Raw genomic sequence first — 5,567 nt, 5'->3', positions numbered from 1 at the left:
TGTTAACATTTACTAATACTTGTTATATGACTGTAAATAATATAAAAAATATTAAAAATTAATTTTAGACAAATTTCTTTACACATTATTCTTTCACAATGCAGTCATTTTTACTGCTTTTCGGCAATATAGGTATATACTAAGTTTCAGTCTTTCTAGTGTTAATGACTATCATTTTGCCAAGGTTCAATGATGCCTCGGGAGACGCATTGAGGCTTCGATACGCGTTTTCTAAGCCATAAGTTATCACGGTTTCGGTTAGGTTCGTTAGGGGATCGAGATAACGTTGTTTCCCGTAAACGGACATAGGCGACGGGTTTTCTCCCGCGCGGTTTAATCGAAAACTTGCTGCTCGTTAATCTTCATATCTGTGCTCAAAAGAGATTTCGCTGCGGACTCTGATGAATTCACTGTGTGTGCCACGCATATATCACTCTTAATTGTCGCGTTTCTCTTCCATGAGGAATAGAAAATATTCAGGAATAAATTCGACGCATCCTGAATAAATGCTGCAAAAACATTTTCTAATTATTTAATCAACATTAATTTACAAGTACGAAAAGTGGTTGCGTATTTGATCATGTAGCCATATTAATTAACGGCATTCAGGAATCAATGACGGTGTCATCTTTCGCCTGACACGTGTACGTCTACGATGAGTTTGCATTGATGCCTTGTCGATACGCGCCACGAGAGAACCTTACACAAGTACGATACTTATCATCTCTCCAGGTGCGCTGATCCATTAGGTGAGGCTAGTAGCAATGCTCGCACGTTTCAGACGCTTCAGACAGTCAGTCCCTTTGCCACGTCAGTATCTGCCAGTCAGGCCAGACGCAGAGTGACTGACGGTTTCGCTAAGTCAGTATGCTACCGTATAGAACATTATTCAAATGCCACGGGATATGTACACACGGTGACACGACTTATTCATACGTCCCAACGTGCCGAGTCGATTTTTACAAATAACATTTTAACGAAGCGTCAGGAATTTTATTTCAAATTCACGTTTCTTCGAATTGTCTCCTCATTGGAGATGATTTATTTCGAAAAATAATCTTCGAGTTAAAGTAAACTGGATAATCGTCGTGGAAGTGCCACTGTACTGAGGAGCTCGACGGTATCCACTCATGCGAAAATTAATCTGTCAACTCACCTATTAATATGCATATATCCCCGTTAGACAAGATGGCTTGCCACAGCATCTATCGCTTCAAAGCATATCTTTGAGATATAAGTACCTGCGCGTCGCCTCAATTAATTCACGTTTCGAAATTGCGAATTATTGATATCGATAATGGCACAAAGAATTCATGCGATACGTTTCTACGTAATAAATAACTGATCCATTGTATAAAAAACACGGGACGTACGTCTGATGCTATGCATATTTTCACAGCTTCGTTATACGAGCACTTCAATATTATTAATACTAAACTCGATGTATCAAATATCATACAATTTTACTTGCATTCCCACGTGACGGATAGAGACAGCACGGAGATCCAACGCATCGTAAACAGTTTCCATGACGGATGTACATTATGTTAATAACGCGGGCGACACAGAAGAATGCGATATTAGTACCTGCACACATTTCTCGAATTGTTTTTCTTTCGACGTATATACACGTCTACCGATATAGGATGGGATATTCCGAATTCAGGAGACCGCGGAGCGCACGTCATTTTTGTCACATACTTTTGCTGCAAGTTTAATCTTTTAAATTGCGCTCAACATCTCTCTTTGAACAAATAGTAATCTCTCAGCTCGCGCCGTGTTTTAAGGCTATTCTTATGAAACAACAGCGTACAAGAGCAGGATAATAAATGTTATCTTTGTTTAGCAACCCGTTTTTTAAAACCTGCACGATCTGCGAATTATTTATTTCAAGCAATCTTCTAATTGGAAAATGAATATTTATGGAGGGTACACTCATTTTGCTTCGTTACTTTAATGTATCAGTCTTTGGGAATTTCTGAATCTAAGAAATAAGCAACGTCTGATCAATTATTGACTTGTACTACTTTATTTAGGACTTGTACTTCCTTCGAATAATTCATTTGATTGAAAAATGATCACTGACAGGGAGTATAGTAATTTTGTTTCGTTATTGTAGTATATCAGTCTTTGGAAATGTCTAAATCTAAGAAATAAGCAACGTCTGATCAATTATTAACTTGTACTACTTTATTTAGGATTTGCACTTCCTTTGAATAATTCATTTGATTGAAGAATGATCACAGATAGGGAATATAGTAATTTTGCTTCGTTACTTTAGCGTACGAGTCTTTGGAAATATCTAAATTTAAGAAATAAGCAACGTCTGATCGATTATTGACTTGTACTACTTTATTTAGGACTTGCACTTTCTTAGAATAATTTATTTGATTGATAAATGACTGTTGACAGAGGATAGCCTAATTTTGCTTCGTTACTTTAATGTATGAGTCCTTGGAAATGTTTGAATCTAAGAAATAAGCAACGTCTGATCAATTATTGACTTGTACTACTTTATTTAGGACTTGTACTTTTTTCGAATAATTCATTTGATTGAAAAATGACTCATTTTGTTTCGTTTCTTTAGTATACGAGTGTTTAGAAACATCTAAATCTAAGAAATAGGTTGCGTCTGACAAACTATTGACTTACACTACTTGTTCTCCACTAAGGATAATTTTACGTTGTTGTTTCTTAAAGAAGCTGCTAAATTTTATTTTATTCTGAGACTTTATGTATTAGAATGAGTTAAATTACTCTTTTGTACATTTGGTTTGAATGTTTTACATATGTTTTGTGAGGCGGAAGTCCGAATGGAGCCAATAAAGATAATACTATCACCGCTTGTTCTTCATTAATAAGTTAAATTCGCTGGAAAGTAGACCGGCAATATTAAAGAAATTGCTTAAGACAACTTTCATTGTTTCTCAGGAGCATCTCTCGTTCGGTTTTGGTAAAGCTCATTAACTTATCGCCCAGTGGCAGTTGACAGCGTCGTATTGCCGCGAGGACGACGACGATGCCTTTCGCGCAGGAAACAAGAGGAAAAGCGTGGGGAGTCAAGGAGAGGCTGAAAGTGTAGAAGCTTACGTTCTATAGCGTAATATTCATAAGTTGCAAGCGGCTTACGGTCCTTTCACTCCAATGTTTATGCGGTCGATATTTAAATTAACCGGCCACTCGAAAGAGTCTTCTCTCCTCGGATACGAATATTCTTGTCGCGAACATTCCGTACCCCCTCTGTTCCCCCGGCGCAATAAGCGTTTCCGCCTGTTGGCAAAAGAATCGCGAGAGAAATCGCGTTCTCTCACGCCGATCACGCCTTTCATCGATTCCGTTTTTACCCGCTATCAACCCGACGAATGGCGAAACGAATAAGCATCGCCCGAGCTTTCGCTTGCTCCATTTCGCTCCCGAGAAGAAAGTGCATTTTCTCTGCATTTCCCGAGTTCGCGTGTCCATTAATCCACCCCGTGATTCACGGCCAGTTGATTCAGCGCGAATTTCTATCAATCGTTCCCCAACCATTCCTCGACATAACCGAGGCTCGAACTCCCCCCCATGAATTTTTAGTTCTATATAATTGAATCTATCAACTTTGCGCGACGTCGTACACGTAACGTGATTTACATCGATGGTTAATTGGAAAACGATACAGTTTCTAACGAATTTCGAACGCATCGACGTTACTTCGTTAACGGGAATTCATTAACGGCGATCTTAAAGCGTTCTGAGTTACTGGGTCGCCGGGAGTAATTGATGCAACACAGGCTGCGGAGGACGCGCGCAAAATGTTGCACGTGTGCGTGCGCTCCCAATTATACGTCATTCCGCAGCACATTAATGGGCAGCCGAACAGCAATATCGATCCATCCTACCCACGTCCCTTTACCCATCGAAATTGACCGTCCGCGTTGCGACGTAAACTTTTTCCAACGATCGCCGCCCACGCGTTGTTAACTCTTCCCGGTGTCCAATAATGGCAAGACTTTGTTTGCGAACCTCCTCCTCCTCTACGTTCTTTTTCGAAGTTAAGTCGCGTCAATGAGAAAACGATCGAGGCATCTCATGAATTGTTTAAGTTCGCTCTGTTCCTCCGATAAACAACTGCCACGAGTCCTAATTAAAATGATTCGATCTTGAAACGCATCGCGTCCTCGTCGAAACTTTCTGATTCGTTCCAATTATATCGGGCAAAATCGCAACCACGGATCGATGGTTGGAGGTACATTGCCTTGGCGCACAGCGACCGTCACGACCGATTCCCCAGGCGAAGGGTTAATCGAGGGAAGCGAAACTGGGGGCCGATAACATCGATTGAAGATCCTCATGTTTTATTGAATACGCTCGTCGGGACGGGCGCGCGGGCGAGTGCCCTCCTCTGTGGAGCCGCGCGGGCGGCACTCGACCAGGAAAAGAAATCGTTTCATCGCCAACGACGCGAGGGGATTCCTCTTCTGCTCTCACGGTCAGAAGCGTGGGCGCGTGCGCACGCGGAATGACCTCGTTAGGGGAGCGATTTGATCCGTGCCTCTATTCCGAAAACCAGCCCTTTTACCCGATTCCTCGCCGATTCTTCTCCTCCACCCCCTCCCGTGTATCCTCCCGCTTTGACGAGATCTCGAGTGCCCCTCGTTCTCCAGACTACTCCTATTTGACGAGCTTTAAAGACTCTGATCTAAGCCGAATGGGTGCGCCTGCACCCAAGTGTCTCAGAAGGGTGCCGCGTCTCGTTCTCTCTTCTTCTTATTCTTCTTCTTTTTTTTTTTTTGGTAACCGTTGATTAAACGTCGAGTGTCTGCTTCATTAAACGTTTCATTTAATTCCGAGGAGCGAATGCGTTCCGTGGCCCTTGCGGCGTACCTGTAGATTCGAGGTCGGGCAGTTTATTAGTAAGACGAATGGCGCCCGAAGGATTAATCATAGGGGTGTGACTTAATGGCTGATTTGTAGTGTCGAAATCTACGCGATATCTCTTCATACATACATCCTCAATTACGAACGGCGATGCATCGTGTTACTTTTTAAATTCTCGTAATTCAAAAATGTTTTCAGTTGCGCAGGTTGATAAATGGATTTCTACATTATTTATTACGTACTTGGTTCATTCTTCATTCGCTACGTTACGTTACTTCGTCGTCCCTTAAATTCATTAGAAACCGCTTGTACGTTGTGTAAAGTAGAGCGAGGAGCGATGAAAATGTACTAGTTTTGTTTGAGTACGTAAAATTACAGAAGCCGCCTAGAGCTTTCGACTCTGTTTTCACTAGTTACAAGCTGTTTACCCGGAACGCAGTACTGAAGTACCTACGTTGCAGTATCTAATATTACCCCACGATATTTCCAGTAGCTGCAATTAACTCTGGAATTAATCGAACCAATATTCACGTGCCTCTGGTAATGCTATACTGAGTTTCAGAAATGCAGGATTCAATGATCTTTTTGTGTGATCATCAAACCAGTTATGCGATTACAAATGTTTTACGATAAAGTAAAATAATATTTTATTATGTATAATTTATTTCAGCCTATTGGTCCAGAAATGAACTTGGTTTACATTCTTTTTA

General features: G+C 41.1%; 1 protein-coding gene across 1 annotated transcript in view; it reads right to left on the bottom strand.

Moving 5' to 3' along the window:
- The window catches only part of LOC108630045 (neuroligin-1-like), a gene marked incomplete at its 3' end in the record, with an annotated part of 36,116 nt that overhangs the window by 25,319 nt on the left and 5,230 nt on the right, over positions 1-5,567 (bottom strand). The window lies entirely within an intron of this gene.

Source organism: Ceratina calcarata, unplaced genomic scaffold, assembly GCF_001652005.2.
Source record: "Ceratina calcarata isolate Rehan_Ccalc_2016 unplaced genomic scaffold, ASM165200v1 scaffold63.2, whole genome shotgun sequence".
Taxonomy (NCBI): Eukaryota; Metazoa; Arthropoda; class Insecta; order Hymenoptera; family Apidae; genus Ceratina; species Ceratina calcarata.
This window is presented reverse-complemented; position numbering and strand designations above follow the sequence as displayed.